The sequence below is a fragment of the Pelodiscus sinensis genome, chromosome 15 (genome assembly GCF_052426305.1).
Source record: "Pelodiscus sinensis isolate ZL-2025 chromosome 15, ASM5242630v1, whole genome shotgun sequence".
Classification (NCBI taxonomy): domain Eukaryota; kingdom Metazoa; phylum Chordata; order Testudines; family Trionychidae; genus Pelodiscus; species Pelodiscus sinensis.
Window position 1 is genome coordinate 18,866,181 of NC_143066.1, and position 23,269 is coordinate 18,889,449.

Genomic DNA, 23,269 nt, shown 5'->3' on the forward strand with positions numbered 1-23,269 from the left:
ACTTGCTGAGGGTGCAATCCATCCCCTCATCCAGATCATTAATAAAGATATTGAACAAAACCAGTCCTAGAACCGAACCTTGGGGCACTCCGCTAGAAACCGACCGCCATCCTGACATCGAGCCATTGATCACTACCCGCTGGGCCCGGCCTTCTAGCCATCTTTCTATCCATCTTACCGTCCATTTATCCAATCCACAATCCCTTAACTTGCTGGCAAGAATATTGTGGGAGACCGTATCAAAAGCCTTGCTAAAGTCAAGCTATATAACATCCACTGACTTCCCCATGTCCACCGAGCCAGTTACCTCATCATAGAAGCTAATCAGATTGGTCAGGCACGACTTGCCCTTTGTGAATCCATGCTGACTATTCCTAATCACTTTCCTCTCATCCAAGTGCCTCAATATGGATTCCTTAAGGATCCCTTCCATGAACCGAGGTAAGACTGACCGGCCTATAGTTCCCTGGATCATCCTTCTTCCCTTTTTTGAAGATGGGCACTACATTTGCCTTTTTCCAGTCATCCAGGATTTCTCCCGATCTCCACGACTTTTCAAAGATAATAGCCAAAGGCTCCACAATGACATTTGCCAACTCCCTCAGTACCCTCAGATGCACTAAGTCCGGACCCATGGATTTATATACGTTTAGCTTTTCTAAATAGTTCCTAAACTTTGTCTATAGACAAACTCCCAATCTGAAGCAAATCCTTTCCAGCACCCACACATCACACCTTACATACACTCTCCAAGGAAACTACTCCTGCAACAAACCCTTTCTCCAAATCTGTCCAAATAACTATACAAGTGACACCATCATAGGAACTAACCACATAAGCCACGCATCAGAGACTCATACAAATGCACATCCCCTAATGTGATAAATGCCATCAAGTGCCAGCAATGCCCCTCTGACATGAATATTAGCTAAACTGGACAGTCTCTACAACAAATGAACACAAATCAGACATCAGAAATGATCACACACACAAACCTGTAGGGCAACGTTTTAACCTACCTGATCACTCAATCATGGATTTAAAAGTAGTCATTCTTCTACAAATGAATTTCACCACTCAATTACAGAGAGAGACTGCAGAACTGGAATTCATCTACAAATCTTATACTGTTCCCCAGGACTTGAAGAAAGATATTAACTTGTTATTGCACTACTGCCTTTAACATTCACATTTTCACATAAAAAACTATGAACTGGACACATCCAGCCCACTTAGCTTCATTAACACGGGTCCTAAAATTGACAGATACTTCTATTGTTGTTATACAGGTTGGACCTCCCTGGTCCGACACCCATGAGACCTGAGCAGTCCTGACTCAGGGAGTTTGATGAACCAGGGGGGGTCAAAGCGCCCCTCTGGGATACAGGGGTACCCAAAGACTAGGCTCCCCTCTCCTCTGCTGGCCTCATGCTGGGGCACCCAGGGTCAGCTTCCTCAGACTGGGACTCTCCAGTCACCACCAGCCCCACTGCTACCAGGGATTCCCCCTACCTACTGCCAGCACCACTCCCGCCAGGTTCCCAGTAGAGGCCAGGGATTCCCAACAGCTGCTGATGGTCCTGCTATCACTAAGATTCCCAGCCAGGACCGGGGATTCCCTCTGTCACCGCTGATCCTGCTGCTGTTAGGGTTCCCAGCAGGGCTAGGGATTCCCAGGGCTGGACTCCTCCACCTACCAAAGGATTAGCCTCTCCTGGCCCAGCTGGGGCTCCCCAGCACCCAAGGGAGTCCCAGCTGGCTCGTGCTCCTCACCTTCGGGCTCTCTTGTCCACAGCTGTTGCTGGACCAGAGAGTCCCACATTTGGGAGGTTCCACTTCTATACACCTTGGTTTCTGTTATTTCCACTCCAACTCATCTGATGAAGTGAGTCTTACCTATGAAAGCACATGATAATATATATTTTTGTTAGACTCTAAGGGTATGTCTAGACTACATGGCTCTGTCAACAGAGCCATGTAAACTAGTTTACCCAGCATAGGCAAAGATGCGGGGATTTAAATAATCCCCGCTTCATTAAAATAAACATGGCCGCCATGCTGTGCCGACGATCAGCTGATCCGGCACAGCACGGTAGCCTAGACACAGATCGGTCGGCTGGGGAAGCCTTTGCCAACCGATCCCTTATGCCTCGTGAAACGAAGCTTACAGGATTGGTCGGCAAAGGCTTCCCCAGCCGACTGATCTGCATGTAGGCTACCGTGCTGTGCCGGATCAGCTGATCGTCGGCACAGCACGGCAGCCATGTTTATTTTAATGAAGCGGGGATTATTTAAATCCCCGCATTTTTGCCTATGCCGGGTAAACTAGTTTACATGGCTCTGTCGACAGAGCCATGTAGTCTAGACATACCCTAAGGTGCCACATGAATATGCATTATTTCCAGTTTTATCACTGAAACTACCATTCAAATAAGTAAGCTTTCATCTGATAGGATAAATTCTGTGCTTCTAAGAGAGAGCCAACAGCAGCCCTGAAAATGTGTTTATTTTCATACTTGCATGGGTTAACTCAATTTTTGAGGTTTTTTGGAAAATAAAATGAAAAGGTACATGCTTCATTTAAATTATTCCTCTTGACTGGCGCTGAAGATGAGGAGTTCAGTATGCAGGCTTGTCTAGAAAGAGAGGACTGCCCCAGTCTTCTCTCACCACAGCAGCATGGGGCCAGGTGAGAAGTACCTCTTCATAGCTGCTGCAGCTCCAGTGGGCACAGCTGGGGGAAGGGCACATGTCCCCCAACTAAGGCAGGTCCAGGTTCAACTGCCCCCTGCACTCCCCAACCAGAGTGAGGAATGCAGCAAACTGTGTACTTTCCTCTCACTCCCTGTTTAAGGAAGGGGAACAATCAGCAATGTCCCTTTATGAATTGGGGAGGGGAGATCCAGCCCCATCCTGTTCTCCCTAAAGGGTGTGGAAGGTTTGGGACTGAGGCAGTCCCAAAGGGGACGGCACCTCCAGCCAGTCCCTCTACTTGTAAGAAAGAGGACAATGTAGTCTGCAGACTTAAATTTCCGTGTACAGAATAGGGGTCACGACTGCAGTTTTTTTTCTATAGCCTGATATAGGTCTTCATTTGAAAAAAAAAATCACGCTTTCAAATATTTAGACCCAGAACATTTCAGAAAAAAATTGTCAGATATTGAAAGGAAGAAAAAAATAAAGCTATATATCTAAAAATTCATGGTCCATTTTGGTTAATTTCAGTCAGAAAATTTTAAAATTGATACATTTCATGCTTTCACCTACAGGCAGTCCCCGGGTTACATGGATCCGACTTACATCGGATCCCTACTTACAAACGGGGTGAGGCAATCCCACACTAGCTGCTTCCCCCCAGCAGACCTGGGAGATGCGAAGCTAGCGCCCCCCCCCAGCAGACCAGGGAGACACGTAGCGGCTTTTTTCAGCAGACACCTCAGCTTGAGAATAAAGGACTGAGGGAAGTGAGGTGTGGGAGAATAAAACTGAGCTCTGGAGAAATGTTTGGCTAGAGTTTCCCCTACAATATGTACCAGTTCCGACTTACATACAAATTCAACTTAAGGACAAACCTACAGTCCCTATCTTGTACTTAACCCGGGGACTGCCTGTATTTAAATCTGTAAATTTATAGTATTGTAATTGTAGGATCCAAAAACAATTTGTGGAGGGGGCGCAAAGTTATTATAGATGTGATTGTAATACTGCTACCTGGGCTTGTCCATTGCTACTAGTAGCCACATTGCTTCCCCCAGAGCTAGGCAGCTGGAGAGCAGTGGCTGCTAGCCAGGAGCTCAACTCTGAAGGGAGAGCCACAGGTGTGGGAGGAAGAGGAATGGGGCAATGTTCCCTCTAATCTTTTCCATCCATGAGGGGATTTTTTCCATCCATGTGTGGAACAAAATATTATGTGCACCGAGGCATGTGCAAATGTACACCACCAGTAAACACAAAGAACCTAGCTGTGGGTGCTCTGCTAATAAGCTGGGTGTCATCTGGATCTCTCCTGAACCGCTGCACAAGCACTTACAGGCATGGGGGGCAGTGACGCTGCAGCAGCCCCAGGTTTTAGGCATCTCAGCCCAATGCCCGTATCATTCAGGGTCCCAGTCACCATCTTTGTGTCTTTCTGCTCTAGGTCCTGTTTGGCCGTGGATCCCACTTGGCTGCTAGCTCCACACTCAGCGACTCCACAGCCAGCAGCTACCAACCCAGGGTCCCACTCAACATCATGCCAGGGATTCCACCACCAGCCTCAGGGTCTCAGCCACCAGCCCAGCATGTGAAGTGACAGCTGCCAGCCATAGCTCTAAGGGGTAAAAACTGTTCTTGCACAACTGGACAGAGCGTCCACCAGCAGCAGTGCAGAAGTAAGGATGGCATGGTATGCCAACCTGACTTCTAGGCTGCCGCCTGGAGAGCTGGGCTCTCAGACAGCAGCCACCACTCTCCAGCAACCCATCCCAGAAGGCAGCAGCACAAAAGTAAGGATGACTTTGTATGGTATTCCCATGTCTACGTCTATGCTGTACCTGGCCTCTACAGATGGGTGGCTGGCCAACAGCTCCTGCTCTCCAATCACCTGGCTGGGAAGGCAACTCAGAAGTAAGGGTGGCAATACCACAACCCTCCTAAAATAATCTTGTGACCCCTCTGCAACTCTCTTTTGGATCAGGACCCCCCAATTTGAGAAACACAGTCTCCCCCATGAAATCTGTAAAGTATAGGTTAAATGCATACTACAGGCCAGATTTCAGATGGGAAGGGTAGATTTCATGGTTGTTGGTGTGTTTTTCATAGCCATTAATTTGGTATGGTCCTAATCATAGTATTAGATTGGTTATGTTGCCTACTCATGCACGTAATGCACACACATAAACATACAAGTCAATGGCATGCAATTTTCTAATGAAATACATAGGATAATTCTGGAAAAGGAATGTGGAATTCAGGAAAAAAAGAATGTGAGTATGCCCTGTGATAAGGTGGACAAGGCCTGGCATCCCTGATGGAGGCCTTTCAGGAACCTGGCCAGCACCAGGAGCAGTAGATCGGTCCTCCAAGCAGAACAGAGGGGCAGCCTCTGCTACAGCCAATCAGGGTAAAGCAAGTCTGCTATAAAAGAAGCTGCTAGGCCAATGCCTGTCAGTTCCTTCCTGAAGCTTGACCCAGGCAGACCCTAGGATTGATTGGGTAACACCAGTACTCTTGACAGCTCTGAGTGGGAGTTGAGTGTAGTACCTGGTTGGAGCCAGGTCCTGCAGCTGAATGTAGCCAAGAAGCTAAAGGCAACCCTGGACAAGAGGAACTCAACCACAAGGCACTAGAGAAGGGATAGATGGAACAGCATCCTGGGGAAGTGGTCCAGGGATGTGACAGCAACTAATGACTTTGAAACTCAGCAGATAACTGCTACTTACAGGGTCACTGGGCCAGGATCCAGGGGAGTGGATGGGCCGATGGGCCTGTGGTCCCTCCCCCCACACCACACCCAGGGGATAAAGTAAGAGGCCTAACCTCAGACCACTTACTGGATGCTGTCTTGCCCACAGACAGGCAAGTAGAGACTGAAAGACTCCCCTCAGCCACCAAGGAGTGCCCATGTGAACGGCAGAACCTTTTACATGCTCACATCTTGAATACTGCATATAGATGTGGTTGCCTCATCTCAAAAAAGATATACTGGTATTGGAAAAGGTTCAGAAAAGGGCAACAAAAAAGGTTAGGGGTTTGGAATGGGTCCCACATGAAGAGAGATTAAAAAGACTGGGATTTTCAGTTTAGAAAAGAGGAGACTAAGAGGGGATATAATAGAAGTCTATAAAATCATGACTTGTGTGAAAAGTGAATAAGAAAGTTATTTATTTGTTCCAAAAACCTAAGAACTAAGAGTCACCAAATGAAATTAATAGGTAGAAGGTTTAAAACCAAGGGAAGTTTTTCTTCACACAGCGCAAGGTCGGCCTGTGGAACTCCTTGCCAGAGGAGGTTGTGAAGACCAGGACTTAAACAGGATTCAAAAAAGAACTAGATAAATTAATGGAGGCTAGGTCCATCAATGGCTATTAGCCAGCATGGGTAGGAATGGTGTCCCTATCCTCTGTCAGAGTCTGGGAATGGGTAAAGGGAGAGGGGTTGCTTGAAAATTCCCTCTTCTGTTCATTCTCTCTGAGGCATCTGGTATTGGCCACTGTCAGAAGACAGGATACTGGGCTAGATTGACTTCTGGTCTGACCCAGTATGACTGTTTTTATGTAAGAAACCAAATTGTGAAGAGCCTCTGAAGTGCTACAAGGCAAAACTAATATATCTGAAACTAAATTAACTTGATTTCAGGGTATGTACAGATACTGACAGTTACACCACTTTGAGAACTCTCTGTATATTAATATGCATACTGCAACAGGGTCAGGTCAGAGGGTTATTAAAGAGTACTAGAAGGAACGTATGTGAGCTTTAGACTAAGTAGGTCTCTGTTCACTGGGTAAACTGGCAGGAGCTGGCCTAGAACCAGCAGGAACTTTCCAGAAGCAGTCTGGACAATCAGGTCAGTTAGAACACCCTGAGTTAATTAGGAACCTTCCAGAGCAAAGGAAATCAGGCTAATCAGACTACCTGGGACCAATCAAGAACCAATTGAAACTGGTTTAAAAGGGCAGCTCCTTCTGTTAGGTGGCATACAAGGAGGAAGGAGACAAAATGCTGTGAGTGAGAGGTGTTTGAGTGAGAGCTGGATGTTGCAAGGCAGGACAAGTGTTGGAGGATCAGGTACCAGAGGAAAGGTACTGGGAGAGCTCATTTAGGGAAGTGGCCCAGGAAAACAGTTGCCAGACAGGGAATAGAACAAACCCTATCTGTTACTGCTGTTTTAGGGTCCCTGGGCCAGACCCCAGAGTACTGGGAGGGCCCAGGTTTCCCCAGCCCTCCTCACGGGACTTCAGAGTCTGCCCCTGGATATGGAGACTGGGACTACAGAGAGGTTTCATCCCCATATTATGGACTAGCCTGTGATTAGTATGGCTCAGTATGCTTTGAACTGTGACTCTAGTAAAAAGAGGCAATGTGGTGGGAAACACAGGACCCATGGGCACAGCTATAGCTTTGCCTTTTTTTTCATTAAATAACAAACTCTAATCAGTGCAGAAGTATGTTACTCCTAAATTATGCACCACATTAGACTTTGGCTTTCACAAGTTAGTGGACGCTTTTTCTATAAGACCTTTTACAATCTAAAACTAGGCAGCCAGCCAAAAGTCAGTGACTCACAGCATTTGCAATATAGCAGTGCTGCAGATCTGCCATGTTGTTCCATTCACATTAGTGAAAAGACAATTCAACCTACCAGTCCTTTATGACTGAACAAGAACCATCTGAGTTTGTTAGTTAAACCTGTGTAACAAGCAAGAAGAAGACACTTATCTCTATTTAAAAACAAATCTGAATTTACGGGACTGCCTTGTCAAGAGTCTGCAGTGTTTGCCTTGGGCTTTATTATTTGTGATGGTTAGGACCATCATTATTACACATTGCTAGGCTGAAAATTCCAAATGAGGTTAAACCAAAATCCCACTACGAACACTCATGATTCCCAGGGAAATTCAAATCCAAATCTGATACAAGCCTTGGAGGTTAGGCTCATCTCTACTGACAATTTCTGGCTGGACTTAAGGTAAAACTTCCTTCATGTTTACAGTTCAAATGTAATATACTGAAGCACCAAGGCAATTCTGATGCTGAATCTCAGTATATCCAAATATTGATACCAGTCTGGAGTGGTACAAACATTTCTCTTCTCATGGGCTTTTCAACAATCCCCTTCATTACTCATCCTTTTCCTGATGTAAGTATAGGTAGGTGAATTTTTCAGAATAGTTACCATGACTATGCACTTGAATATTTAAATGCATAATCTATGTTGAAATTCTATTGTATTTGCTTTCTGCGAACATTCTAGTGAACAAGGTTAGTCACAATTTTTATGGAAAAAGTGGATTTCAAGAGAATATTAAACAATAGCAACTAGCAATATAATAAATTTCAAATTTGTAAATGGAAGCATTAGTGTATGTCCTATCAAAATTATTCAAATTTCAAATGCACATAAAATTATTCAGAAATGAGAACAGACCAAGGATTATTTACAAATTGTTTACATTGATTTGTTTAAAAATATCTGCCCTCAAATCATTCCGAAACAGAATGAGGTGAATTCCATTGCCTAAACAGAGGTCTTAATACTAATGTTTAACTCCCAGCCCAAAATATTAGCTATTGCAGAACAACCCCAAACACATCAAGACTCTGACCAATGGGCTTTTGGTAATGGGTCCTGAGGTAGATTGAAACTGCTGAGCTATTCAATAGGCGAGATCTACATTAGAGTTGAACTCAGAGGAATGCAAATGCAGATGAGCAAAATTGCAAATGAAGCGTGGATTTGAATTTCCCATATGCTTCATTTGCATAATCGCGGATGGCCACTTTTCTGAAATAGTGTATTTCGAGAAAACAAATGTGGTCCACGCGGGGTTATTTCCCTTCGAATTAACCCTTACTCCTCAAATTAGGTTTAAGGGTTATTTCGAAGGATGGGGTTTTTCTTGAAATAACCACGCGTGGACCACGTTTGTTTTCTCAAAATATGCTATTTCGGAAAAGCAGCCATCCATGATTATGCAAATGAAGCATGGAAAATTCAAATCCTCACTTCATTTGCAATTTCGCTTGTCTGCATTCCCCTCTCAAAGGAGGAATGCAATGTAGACATACCTTCAGGCTGTGTCTAGACTGCAGGTTGTTTTTTTTAAAAAAAGTAGCCTTTTTTTGAAAACTTCACCTGTATCTACACTACGGCCGCATTCTTTCGAAATTAAATCGAAAGAACGCGGCTTTTCTTTCGATGGCGGCAGTCCTCATTTCATGAGGAATAATGCCTTTTTTTCGAAAGTGCTCTTTCGGAAGAAGGCGCTATGTAATGCAAACTGTGCTTTTTTGAAAGAGCATCCAGACTGCCTGGGCGCTCTCTTTTGAAAAAGCAGCTTGCTTTTTCGAAAGTACTGATTGTAGTCTAGATGCTCTTTTTTGAAAGAAGGTTTTTCGAAAGAATCTTTCGAAAAAGCCTCTTTCAAAAGAGGCTTGCAGTCTAGACATAGCCTCAGTGATTATATCCCTTTGCTCACGCAAAAGGGAAGCCCATTAAATAACTTTGCTCTGGCTCCTATTTGTGGATTTTTTTTCCCAATGTTTTCCAATGTAATATGGTCCTAGAATGCCTTCCACCTTCTAGAAAATTACTGCCAACGTGATATAGACCAGTGTTCTCAACTAGTGGTACCCTTAGGGCTACTTGAGAGAAGTCTGGGGGGGTACATCAAGACAACTGAAATTTGGAGAACTGAACTTTTGTTTAGTTTTACAGAGCTTTATTTTTGTACTTTTTACACCCAAAAATGTCATTGCCCACCCGGCTACAATTAAGTGGTTTAAACAAATGTGTTGCAATAGTGGGGGGGGGGGGGGGGAAATCATCTGAAAACTGTAGGAACTGGGGGTACTTATAATTTTTTTTAAAAGGGATACTTTATAAAAGGTTGAGAAACACTGATATAGACCAACAGTGGGCAACCTGTGGCCCACGGACCCCCTGCCTGCCCTGCTCTCACATGTACCTCGCGCACTGGGGCATCGGAGCATCGCACTTCCTACACATTCCCCTTCTCTCCCAGCACTTTCCAAGGAGGTCCCCTGTCCCAGACCTGGAATGCCATGAATTAGCTGTTTGCTGTGTTCTAGCTCTTGGATGGAGAGGAGGAGCATGGACAGAGCACAAATCGGGCAATTCACAGACTCCAAAAGAGCTGGGAAGGAGGGGGAAGAGCAGGTACGTGCAGGGCTCCAGTGCCACAAAGCTCAAGAGGCTCAATGGGGGGGAAGGGGGATGGATGGGGGGGCGGGGCTACAGGTGGAACCCCAATGGGCCACAGGTTGCTGCAGCTCACTGAGATGGAGGGCCACCTCATAGAATTTAAGGTCAGAAGGGACCATTATGATCATCTAGTCTGACCCCCCTGCACAGTGCTGGCCACAGAATCTCACCCACCCCCTCCTAGAATAATCCTCTCACCTATATCTCAGATATTGAAGGCTTCATATACTTTGAAGGCCCCAAGATGCAGAGAATCCTCCAGCTGTGATCTGTACCCCATGCTACAGAGGAAGGCGAAAAACCTCCAGGGCCTCTGCCAATCTACCCTGGAGGAAAATTCCTTCCCGACCCCAAATATGGCAATCAGTTAAACCCTGAGCATGTGGACAAGACTCACCAGCCAGACACCCAGAAAGTTCTCTATAGTAACTCCTATCATCCCTCCATTGACCTATTTACCTCTGATAATGAATGGTCAATTAGTTACCAAGATCATGTTATCTCATCAAACCATCTCTCAAAACCACCTACGCAGCCCACCCACTATTCATGGTTGCCCATGATTCTTCCCTGTGCTGTTGGCATAAAGGGTATAACTGGGATATGTAGAGTGTCACCCATTGTGGGTGTTGGATTTCAATTTGGGAAACCAATATAGTACACAAGCAGTCCAGCATGCAAGGTGTTTTAAAAACACATCTACTCCCTCTATAAATTGCATTGTGTGTTGTCTGGCCACAGGAAAGAATCTGGATGATGCTCTTTAATAAATACTTTGTCAGTGTTGCCATGTCATGTTTTTGTTTGTGGAAAGAGTTCACTCCTGATTAGGATCTACAGATTATGACATTTTACTTCAAAAGGACTTTGCAAAGTATTAACATTAATAGACTCATTAATAGCACGCATAATACAAGGTAAATATAATTTAGTTTGAACCCTATTTGTATTTAATGACATAACAGTTATCAAAGCTCAGTTACTCCAATTAGAACTTACTCTAAGACAACGAATAACATTGCTGAGCATCTTCAAGGATGAGGGCCTAGGACAAATGGTTGCTTAAACTGATTATTTGCATGTCTACATTCCTTATTCACACATCCTCAGGGGAAGTAGCTGGATACTACTGATCCGCCTTTTAATAGATTATCTCAGTATTTTGTGGAGTACTAGCAAATCCTTCTAATGCAGTTTGTAAATGTATCAAAATTATGGTTCCCATATATTTAGTGCAGGCTTTTCTTTTGGTCTTCATCAAGATGTCTCTTGCTACAGAGACTTTAATATTTTCCTTCACATTCAAAGCCACTGGCCTGTGATATGGAACTTATAAACTATTTGTTATGATTTGCTTCATTTTAGACTTTTACAGTCAATGAAAGCAGGGCTTCAGCAATTTAATTTCTTCTAATAAAAATGCATGATTATATAGCTATTATTCATTTGCATGCACAGCCTCTTTGAAAAGCACCACATTTTAGGAGTGATATTAATTTAACTAATTGTTATGCACAAATGGAGAAGAGTTTTAATGGCCACCACACTAGAGTTTTATTTTATTATAATGACTTAGTTTTGTGAAGTCTATTCAGAACAAGAGAAAGGAAGGCGGAATGTTTTATTGCTTTCTGCTTCAGGCTACCAACATACGCGTTACAACTTCTCTAATCTCTTGTTGAAATATTGATGGCTTGTTTCTTTACCACTTCTAGAAAATGGTCCTTTGCTTAAATAAGAGGTGTGACAGGAATGTCATACTAACATCTTTCAGAATAGTGATAGAAATGTAGCCGTGTTAGTCTGGGGTAGTTGAAGCAAAATGCAGGACAATATAGCACTTTAAAGACTAACAAGATGGTTTATTAGATGATGAGCTTTCGTGGGCCAGACCCACTTCCTCAGATCAAATAGTGGAAGAAAGTAGTCACAACCATATATACCAAAGGATAGAATTTAAAAAAATGAACAAATATGAAAAGGACAAATCACATTGCAGAACAGAAGGCGGATGCGGGGGGGTGGGAAGGGGGAGGAAGGAAGGTAAGTGTCTGTGAATTGCTGATATTAAAGGTAGGGAGAGTGGGATGTTTGTGAGTTAATGGTATTACAGGTGATAATTGGGGAAACTGTCTTGGTAATGGGTGAGAAAGTTCAAAGACTTGTTAAGTCCCTGTTGGTAAGTGTCGAATTTTAACATGAATGACAGTTCATTATTGGACCTAACCAAGTGAGCTATAAGATCAAGAACACATATTCCTGCGCATCCAGAAATATAATCTATGCTATCATGTGCCGAAAGTGTCCGTCTGCTATGTACATTGGACAAACATCTCAGACACTTCGCCAAAGGATTAATGCCCACAAAACAGATATCAGACAAGATCACAAAGAGAAAACAGTTTCTTGCCACTTTAACCAGAAAGGACACTCTCTAAATGACTTAGCCACCTGCATTCTGCTACAAAGACCTTTTACATCTGCACTTGAAAGGGAATCCTCTGAACTGTCATTCATGTTAAAATTCGACACTTACCAACAGGGACTTAACAAGTCTTTGAACTATCTCACCCATTACCAAGACAGTTTCCCCAATTATCACCTGTAATACCATTAACTCACAAACATCCCACTCTCCCTACCTTTAATATCAGCAATTCACAGACACTTACCTTCCTTCCTCCCCCTTCCCACCCCCCCGCATCCGCCTTCTGTTCTGCAATGTGATTTGTCCTTTTCATATTTGTTCATTTTTTTAAATTCTATCCTTTGGTATATATGGTTGTGACTACTTTCTTCCACTATTTGATCTGAGGAAGTGGGTCTGGCCCACGAAAGCTCATCATCTAATAAACCATCTTGTTAGTCTTTAAAGTGCTATATTGTCCTGCATTTTGCTTTAACATCTTTCAGTTTGTAATACTAGGATGTCATCATATATGTACAGTTGAAAGGAAGTTTTATTCCATTACTCTACAATTAACTACAGTATTGAGGGCTCATTGTAGCTAGTAATATCCTCCAGCACTCTGGCTGCATAGCAGAACCTACAGAAAAGACCACTCTGCATCAGAAGAACAAAAAAGAAACCTAACCCTGACAAATCTTTGCCAGTCAATACCAGAGCTACTCAATATACAGAGTTGTATTTTATTCTCTCAGATGTAAAGTTGGGCTCATTATACTAAAGGGCTATGTCTATACTGCCCCCATTTTGCACAAAAAATATGCAAATGAGGCAACACGTGGAATATCGCTGTGCCTCGTTTGCATAATTAATGAGGCTCCATTTTTGCACAAGAATCTTTTGTGCAAGAGCCATTCTTCCTGGAAAAAATGCAGAAGAATGGCTCTTGCACAAGATGGGTTTTTTGCACAAAAACGGAGCCTCACTAATTATTCAAATGAGGCACAGCGATATTCCATGCTTCATCTCATTTGCATATTTTTGGCGCAAGAGGCTATAATGTACACATTGCCAGGAAGTTTGGCTGTGCAAGTGAAGAGATACAAAATTACCATTTTAAAAAAAGAAAGAACTAATGTATTTCTGAAATGCTTGTTCTAAAGATGCCATACACAGAATATATACTGCTCTGGCTTAAAGGCTTTATTGGCAGTTGTAATCACTGTTAAAATTCATGACTGGCTTCATCACCGATAAATAATTGGGCCACTCTAAACTCATGCTGATAAAAGTTAACACACCAAGATGTATTTCCTCCTCTTAAGATATATAAAGTGTATACATAGCTATAGCTGAAATAATTCCACAGTATAATGGAATAAGTGGTGTTCTTTGTGTGACACATGTATGGATAGCTTATCTATATTATGGGAAAGGGTGTGATCCTGAGGCCATTCTAGTCCCATCATAATATAAAGCAACCTTGTGGTTGTACTAAGATATACTTGACTGTCCACAGCCCCAATGAGTTGTGTTGGAAGCCCGGGATTGCTGAGATATAGTGATGCCCTGGCTGCACACTAAAGTGGAAGGTCGACTTAAGATATGCAACTCTAGTTATGTTAATTACACAACTGTAATCAACATATCTTATATCACCATCCACACAGCAGGAGGTCGATGGGTGCAAACGCTCCTGTTGGCTTCCTTTACTCCCTGAGTGGAGCAAGAGTACTGGCGCTGGTTGGGGCATCCTCTGAATTCGATTTAGTGGGTCAATGCTATCGCAATCGATCTTCTAGGGTTCAATTTAGCAGAGCTAGCGAAGATCCACTAAATTGAACCTTGGAAGATCGACCGTGACAGCAATGATCTTCTGCGTAGTACAGACGTGGCCTTATTTTCCCTGGAATGCCACTCCCTGCACTGCCAATGTGGGGAGGAAAAGTGATGTAATAGAGTCTCTACATCCCCAGTCAGCTAAACTGATTTTCTGGCTCTTTTGCTTTATCACAGCGCAAAGCAACTGGTGAGCCGCTGAGATCTGGACCGATAGAATAAGCATGTTCCAGGGAAAAAAGTAAAAACTTCAATACCAAATTAATGGACAATGAAGAAGGAAACTGCCTGAAGAGATTAAAAACCAAACATGGCTTGACATCTGAAAGTCACTTATTGAAAATTTAGGTATGAACGCAAAACCCTATTTTTACCTTCTGCAACAGTGTTTCTGTAGCATCTTCTGTGCAAAATTGTAAAATAACAATCATGATAGGCTATATATGTAAATCTGGCTAATACACCCAGACTACACGACAGCATAATATACAGATAATGCAGCTTTTCTTCATAAAGTAGGACAAAGATGCAGAACACTGAAAAGACTAGTATTGTGGAGAAATTATTGAGCTCAACAAAAAATTATTTGGTGGTTTTTATTAGAGGCTTAGGACTGGGATAAGATTCTGTGCTGCATCTCTAAGAGGTGTATTTTAGGGAAGAATAGCTAAGGTAGCTTTAAAATCTCCAGATTCTGGGACAGAGTCACCTCCAGTATATATTATGGCCTTCCTATGGGCAGCAGTATTACCCAGTATCTCTAGCACCATATTCTGTGGTGTTTCTCCTTCTCCTCCAGCCCTGCCCTCACTTGCCCCATAAACAATAGTCTGTGACTATCTTCCCAGATTCCTGTGTTGGTGGATACTTCTCCACTGGATCTGGGGCTTAAGAACCCATTTTCAGGCAAGTCCCTGCTCCTCCCCCATCCTTCCTAGTGGTCTCTCTCCAAAGGCTCTGGAACTGGTCTAGGAAGCTGCTGTAGCTCCTGTTCAGGTTTCATCTGTGTGCTCAGAATGCAGTCAGAGTTGCTGGTCAGTGCCTGCTGCAGTGTTGTGTGCCGCTGGCAGCTGGGGCTCAAAGAAATGTAAGAAGTTTTGCTGCAACAAGCAGGGGCAACATTCAGTAGGGGACCAGAGAAAGCAAAGCCAAATCTGAGAAATGTTGTAATTACAGATGTAAGCAAATAGTCAAGTAGTTGACTACCTGACAAACCTAAGCTTATCAGGTAGTCGGGTTGACTATTTGACTACTCACATTTCCCCACCTCCTTGCTGCCTCTGTATCAGAGACAGCGTGGGGGGGAGCAAGAAAGTGCTGGGGGGAGCTGGCTTAAATGCAGGGTCCTCCCCCAACACCATCTATGCAGTGCCACCCCTCCCCCCCCCGTGCTGTTGCCTCTATTAGAGGCAGCAGCATGGGTTGTGGGGAGCAGACGAGGCTGCTGCAAAGCAGCCTCTGCCTACTGTGGACTCAGGCTTTCTGCGAGCAGAGGCTGCTCCACATCCCACAGAGCAGCCCCTGTTCACAAGGGAATCCAAGTGGGGAGCTCTTAATACATTTAAAAGACAAAGCTACAGTAGGGTTAGCTCCCAGGGCTGGGAGCTAACCCCACTGCAGTTCTGCAGTTCCCTCCTTATCAACTAATCGAGTAGTTGATGGAAGTTCCATCGACTACTCGATTAGCTGATTAAATACAATTTAACATCCCTGATAGTAACCTGACAGGTGTAGTCATGAGGGACTGCAGACAAGTCTTAAAGAGTCACTTACCATCCTGTCCTGGCTACAGTGTAATAAAAAGGTGTGTGGTAATCTAGTGAACCAGAGTGTTCCACTTTGTGAGATGTGCAGGTAGAGAAGCCTGCCATTTTGAAGCTGCCCACAAAGACTAGGGAAGAGATTACTGGTGCAGTGTGCCTATGAACTGTCACATGATACCTTCTTATGTAAGAAAATAATTTGTCCTGCTAAGCCTATTTATTGCACCTCTAATAAAAACAAAAATATTGGTGGTGACACCATACATGGAACCTACCATACCCTTTCATGTTCTTGCATGAAATGTATACAAAGGAGAGATCTTTATAGATTTATAAGAGGAGTTGGATCAGAGCCTTCAGTAAGTTTTAACATAGACAGCATAGCATTTGCCACTCAGGTCTCTTATTTTGAATCATTTTGTAATGAACTGCTTTTATGTGCCTCACTGCCCTCTACTGGATGGGATGTCAGACCTGCTCATTCATATTTATAGTTCCCCTTTATCGACAGCTTGTGTAGTTCTTTTAAGATTGAGACATGTAGTAAAATACTGTCTTATGCATATGTTTTCCATAACCAGACACAGCATAGAATCAGACATGCTCAAGAATTTCCACTTGTCTTGCCCTGTAATTGCTAGCTTACAAAAAGTGTATATACCCAATGTTACTGATAGTCAATGGGGCTTTTTCTTTAGCTCAGCTGGAGAAAGATTTCAAGTAGAGGACAATGAATTGTAATTTCAATTCTGCATGTGTGCAATACAGTTGACTGGTGTCTTCGTAACTAAGGTGCCATGGTTTGTTAGAAACTGACTCTCTGTAATGAAGTCTGATTTACCCATGCCTAGTTTGTATGTGAAAAATCCTCCCATTACTATTCAGAGTCTACATGTGACTTTTCACCCTTTTCTCTTGTAATTCTACCAATATTTTCTTGTTGAAAACACTGCCATGACCCTGCTGCAATTGGAAACACTAAATTGATAGTGATATTAATCTAGTTTCTGAATAAACTAAAGTCATAACTATCTTGTTAAAAATGTATGGCACATGCCCTTGGAACTGTTTAATTAGTATTTCTGAATACATCTTGATATTCAGTGGAACTGCCCACTGCATTAGAAAATTATTGCACTGGACATATTTCAGGGTATACTTAGCACTCATTAAATGAAATTGTTCAACTAGTCTAAATGAAATCTGTTTTATGAGGGAATATCCTGGGTATGTTTTGAATAACAGACAATTTTGGGGTTGTGGGTTTATTGTAAAATACATGAGGGTAGAATTAGAGAGAGAGAGAGAGACTCCTAATTTAGATAATTAAAATAGCTATTTCCTTTCAGATTACTATGGGTATGTCTAGACTACATGGCTCCATTGACGGAGCCATGTAAACTAGTTTACCCGGCATAGTCAAAGAAGCGGGGATTCAAGTAATCATTAAATCATTAAAATAAACATGACCGCCGTGGTGTGCCAACGATCAGCTGATCTGGCACAGTGCGGCAGTCTAGATGCAGATCTGTCAGCTGTCATGAAACGAGGTTTACAGGATCGGTTGGCAAAGGCTTCACCAGCCGACAGGTCCACGTCTAGACTGCCACGCTGTGCCGGATCAGCTGATCGTTGGCACAGCGTGGCGGCCATGATTATTTTAATGAAGCGGGGATTATTTAAATCCCTGCTTCTTTGACTATGCCAAGGAAACTATTTTACATGGCTCCATCGACAGAGGTATGTAGTCTAGACATACCCTGTATTAATAAGTGTGTGTAAAGATGGTGGCTTTAGCAAAAAGATTTAGTATCTATGCAAAACTAGATCAGAGGCTGAAATTTAATTCTGGATCAACAGACTGAATAAAAATCCATTGTATATTTAAATGTATAAATTCCTTCTGCAATATAAGCAAATGTTTACTTGACTCTTGCTGGCATTTGTAACGAGTTAAGTAACAGAAAACAGCAAATACAGCTTTCAGTTTCCACTGGTTAATTTTAGGAAATTTGTATCAGACACTGTATGTAATCTTAAACCATGCTTGCACACTTACATTTACAAACAATAAAAGGCATGATATTAAATAGGCAGGGGATTAATCACTATTCATGTTTTAAATCAGAGTAATGACAATTAGCACATTTTCTGTATGACAGCAACTTAGAGAAGGTCATCATTCTTTTGGGGGACACACCTCAAACAACAACTAAATGATAAAAGATAATGAAAGTTACTTTACATCATTTACATAGTGTATCTTTCTGGATTATTGCCTAGCAATGGCACTGGCAGAAGTCCATTTAAAAAATACTTGTAACACCACAGGCTTGCAAAGTTATTTTTATACTGATGTCATCCAGGTAAAGAAAAATAGTGATTTTCTGCTTTTTGAGGTAGACCATAGCTACTGCCAATATTTCTGAGAATACTCTCTGAACAGTAGAGAAACCAAAGGGTAGAACTGCATTTTGATAATGGTTGGAACCTAAGACAAAATGGAGAAGATGTCTGTGAGTGGGGTGAATTGAGACATAGAAATAAATGTACTACAAGTCAAGGGATGAAAATCAGTCCCCTGATCCAGTGTTAAGATAATAGTGGCAAGTGTCACCATCTTAAATCTCTGCTTTTTTTTTTTTACATATTTGCTAAGGGCTCTGAGATCTAGGATTAGTCACCAACTCCATTCTTCTTCTTCTCTGAGAAAATAATGTGAATAGAAGCCCCTGCTTCTGTATTGGGAAGGTATAGACTCTTTTGTGCCTAACTGAAAAAGATGTTGGACCTCCTGTTGGAGTAGTATATTGTGAAAATGCTCCCTGAAGAGGGATGGAATAGGGGGGTTGGGTAGGAAGAATAGACATGAAGGGAAGAGTATATGCTGATAGATGGGTTTTGCAAACAATTCAATCTGATGTTATGAGTTGCCAATTGTGATAGAAGGGAAGGAGACAGTGATCAAACTGCTTTTGGTGAGATGATGACACTGGAGAGATTAAGTGGCTTTCCAAGCCCTTGACAGAAGCCTCAAATTTGTTCATTCCATTGGGAGGCTACTTTGTGGTTTTGGACAGCATGCAACGATGCTGAGGTCTATTACAGTTGTGCTGAGGTTGTTGGTGGTCCTGTCTTTGGTTTTGGTGGGTATATGGTGGGTACCTTGGTCTAGAATAAGGATGGCATCTGAACTCTACCCTCTTAGGTGCTGGCATGTGGATCCCAAGATCGGAGTGTGCCCCTGGAGTCCTTCATCATGCGCAGGACTTCTTTCATTGTAGCTGGGAACAGCTTTTCCCCCTCAAATGGTAGATCCTCAACAACTGACTGGATCTCAAGGCAAGGCGGCTGAGTTGAATAATCATTTCATTACATCTCATTACTACTGCATTCGCCATGTCCATAGTGTCAAGGGCAGCCTGTAGTGTTGTGCATGAAATTGCATGGACCTCAGTGATGACTGCTTTAAACTACTGCTTTTTTGCTTCTAGAATGTCATTAATAAAGTCATTAAATTTGGAATAATTTTTGCAGTCATTTACTCAGAAGGGCAGCATAGCTTCCTATTCTAAAATGTAGCATGGAGGAAGTGTAGACCTTCCTTCCAAATGATCCAGTCTTTTACTGTCTTGATCAGACGGTGTGGACCGAAAGTGCTGCTGCTTGTTCCTCTGGTGTGCTACTTCCACAACCAGAGAATTTGGAGCAGGATGAGTAAAGAGAAACTCAGAACCCTTTGGAGGGACATAATATTTCCTTTCCACACATTTACATGTAGGTGGTATGATAGCAGGTGTCTACCAGAAGTTCTTAGCAGGATCCATTAGTATAGCATTAATGGCTAAAGCAATCTTTGATAATAGTGCAGATTGTAAGATGTTGGTAAGTTCATGCTGGTTCTCTGAAACCTCTTCCAGAATGATGAGATCTGCTGCAACTTGTTTAAAAATATCCTGGAAGTTGGTGAAATCATATGCTGCTGTTGGGGGTGGTTGCACACCCGTTGAGAAGAATGAGGAGTTGGTATCCAGAGATGCATAACCCCAACACTCTGGCCCAGATACATCTTGGGTTCCTTCCCCTTGTCATTGTGGTGATGGGGATTGTGGAGGAGGGGATGGGATATCCTTTGTAATGCATTGCTTAGTAGTTCACTGTGTGTAGTTGGATCCCCAGAGGCTCCTATACTGCCAATGTCCCAGATAAGGCATAGGTGGTGACATTGATGGATGCCCAGCATAGGGTGGAATATCTCTAGGGGTATGTCTACTCTACAAAGTTAATTCGAACTAACGGCCGTTAGTTCGAATTAACTTTCATAGGAGCTACACATGCAAACCGCTATTTCAAATTTAATTTGAAATAGCAGAGCGCTTAATTCGAACTAGGTAAACCTCATTCTATGAGGAGTAATGCCTAGTTTGAATTAAGTAGTTAGAATTAAGGGCTGTGTAGCCACTTAATTTGAACTAGTTGGAGGCTAGCCCTTCCCAGGTTGCCCTGGTAGCCACTCTAGGCCAAACCAGGGAAACATCTGCCCCCCTCCTGGCCCCGGAGTCCTTAAAGGGGCACAGTCTGGCTACAGTGCTTGTGCCAGTTACAAGCCTGCCAGCACCCAGCCAGCAGACCCTGCACCTGGCACAGCATTAGCCAGCCACCCAGCCCTCCGCCTCTTCCCAGGACCAGGCTGGCAGCGCACAGGAGCCTGCCCGGGGCCGCAAGAGGTGGGCGCCCACCTGGTCTAGTGTGGATATTGTGGACCTCCAATGTCCACGATCTCTGCACTAGGCACAGGAAAGCAGCCGTCTAGGGCAGGATAGCTGCCAGCCTGACCACCAAAGGCCACATGCGAACCCAGGAGCAGATTTGCATGAAAATCAAGTTGGTCCATGAGACCCTCGACCCTGAGCTTAGAACATAAGAATGGCCGTACTGGGTCAGACCAAAGGTCCATCTAGCCCAGTAGCCTGTCGGCCAACAGTGTACCCCAGAGGGGATGGACCGAAGACAATGACCAAGACAATGACTGAAGACAATAACAATGTCTCGTGCCATCCATCTCCAGCCTTCCACAAACAGAGGCCAGGGACACTATTTCTACCCCCCGGCTAATAGCACTCCATGGACCCAACTTCCATGAATTTATCTAGCTTCCCTTTAAACTCTGCTATAGTTCTAGCCTTTACAGCCTCCTGTGGCAAGGAGTTGCACAGGTTGACTATGTGCTGTGTGAAGAAGAACTTTCTTTTATTAGTTTGAAGCCTGCTACCCATTCATTTCATTTGGTGTCCTCTAGTCCTTCTAATATGGGAACTAATGAAGAACTTTTCTTTATTCACCCTCTCCACACTACTCATGATTTTATAGACCTCTATCCTATCTACCCTCAGTCTGCTCTTTTCTAAGCTGAAAAGTCCCAGTCTCTTTAGTCTCTCTTCATATGGGACCTGTTCTAAACCCCTAATCATTTTAGTTGCCCTTTTCTGAACCCTTTCCAAGGCCAAAATATCTTTTTTGAGGTGAGGAGACCACATCTGTACACAGTACTGAAGATATGGCGTACCATAGTTTTATACTTCCCCTCCTCCTTCTTCCCTGGCTTCCCCCTTCCAACTCCCTCCTCCCAGGTTTCCCCCTCCTCTTCCACCCTCTCTCTTCCCCTCTCCCACCTCCTTTTCCCAGTCTCCCCAGAGGTTAATTCCCCTTCCCCCAGTTTTGTTAAATAAAGAGTTTCTATTTTTGAACACACGTGTTCTTTATTTTTTACATCAGGAAGGGGAGCTAGGGAGGGGTAAGTGGAAGGAGGTGAGGGAGGAATGGGGCACGAACCCCTGTTGGGGAGGACTGGGGTGGCTCTGCGGGCTCCTCAGGGTGGAAGCTCTCCTGCAGGGCCTCCTGGATCCTGACAGCCCACCAATTGACACACCCTCTCCCCCCCCCCCCCGGATGGCAGCCTGCGGCAAGTGCAGCCAGGCTGATGGCCGAGTGTGGGCACTCAGGGCACTCCAAGACAGGACTGCTTTGCTGTCCCTCATTGAGGTAGACAAGCAAGCGGGGAACCCTGAGAACTGTCTGTCTGGGGTGGGGGTCGGGTCCCTTTAAGCACAGCCCTCTGCTAGCCTGAGGCAGCAGCTCCACGCTCTAAGTCCTAACCTGATGCCCTGCCGGCACTGGTTCCGGCCAGCCTTAACTTCAGTTCAGGGTCCACTCAATGTGGACATGTTATTTCGAATTAGCAAAACGCTAATTCAAATTATTTTTTAGGTCTAGATGCACTAATTCGAATTAGCTTCTTTTGAATTAACAAGTTCGAATTAGTGCTGTAGTGTAGACATACCCTAGTTGTGGCATATCTACGGCGAGTACATGCTGACAGTCTGGAAGCATCAGTAGGAGGGGATGCTTCTGGTAAAGTTATTGCGACATCATCAATTTCATCGCCAGAGAATTTTGTAGGTGACAAAATATTGCCGTGGCACCAGAGTGCTTGGTGAGTTATTGGTACTGAGCAATGAAGAATTAAGTGTGGAAGAGACTAGCAGCTCTCTATGGTGACTGTATCTCAGTGCCGGAGTGGGCAGTGCCATGCTGGGCTGCACTGAGGTGGGATTCGGTGCCAATACCTGTGTTGGTGCCTAAGGGAGCGTAGAATCATGTGGTGGCTCCGGTGTGTCTGCAGTCGGTGCGGAGGGAAATTGTGGCGCTGTAGGCAGATCTTTCTACACCAATGTAGTGGCATCCAATATGGTTGGCGCTGTAGTTGACAGTACCATGTTGTGGAAAGCAGGCAGCTTGAAGCCTATGGCCTCAGCACAAGGTCTGTGCATACTGTGCTTAGTCGTGGTGTAGGCAGAGCCAGAGACGCTGGAGTACTGAGGCACGGCACCACAGGTGATGTTGGCACCGATTTGGTCAGAGTGCCAATTCAGAATGGGGCTTTATGCAGTAATGAGGAGATACATTTTTTGAGATTTTTCTTTCCCTTGTCAGGCTGAGAGGGTTCTGAGGGCTCATTCCAGGGTCAGAGGCTAAACAAAGGGATTTCTCAAGCAAAACAAGCTTGAGACACAGGTCCGTCCTGTCAGCTTGCACCTTCAGTTTGGATCAATGATGGCAACTATGGGGAACATGAGTCTCCCGCAAACAGACACACTTAAAATGCCTGTAGGATATGGGCATGGCATCATTACAAGCACTACAATGCTTAAAACCTGGAGAGCCAGGCATAATAGTTATCTACCAATATCTTGTCTAGAACAAATGGTGAGAAGGAAAAAAAAATTCTCCTTTTTTTAGAGGGAGGGGGAAAAAAACTTGGAGAACTATAACTGT

At 43.7% G+C, this 23,269-nt stretch overlaps 1 protein-coding gene and 1 long non-coding RNA gene across 3 annotated transcripts in view; one reads left to right on the forward strand and one right to left on the reverse strand.

Annotated features, from left to right (window-relative positions):
- SHISA9 (shisa family member 9) overlaps window positions 1–23,269 on the reverse strand; it is a 350,588-nt gene that overhangs the window by 283,214 nt on the left and 44,105 nt on the right. The gene's annotated exons all lie outside the window — the stretch shown is intronic.
- Window positions 6,693–19,422, forward strand: LOC142818542 (uncharacterized). Its single transcript, XR_012896048.2, has 3 exons — window positions 6,693–6,782; window positions 14,349–14,519; window positions 19,143–19,422. It is a non-coding gene; the product is annotated as an uncharacterized LOC142818542 (long non-coding RNA).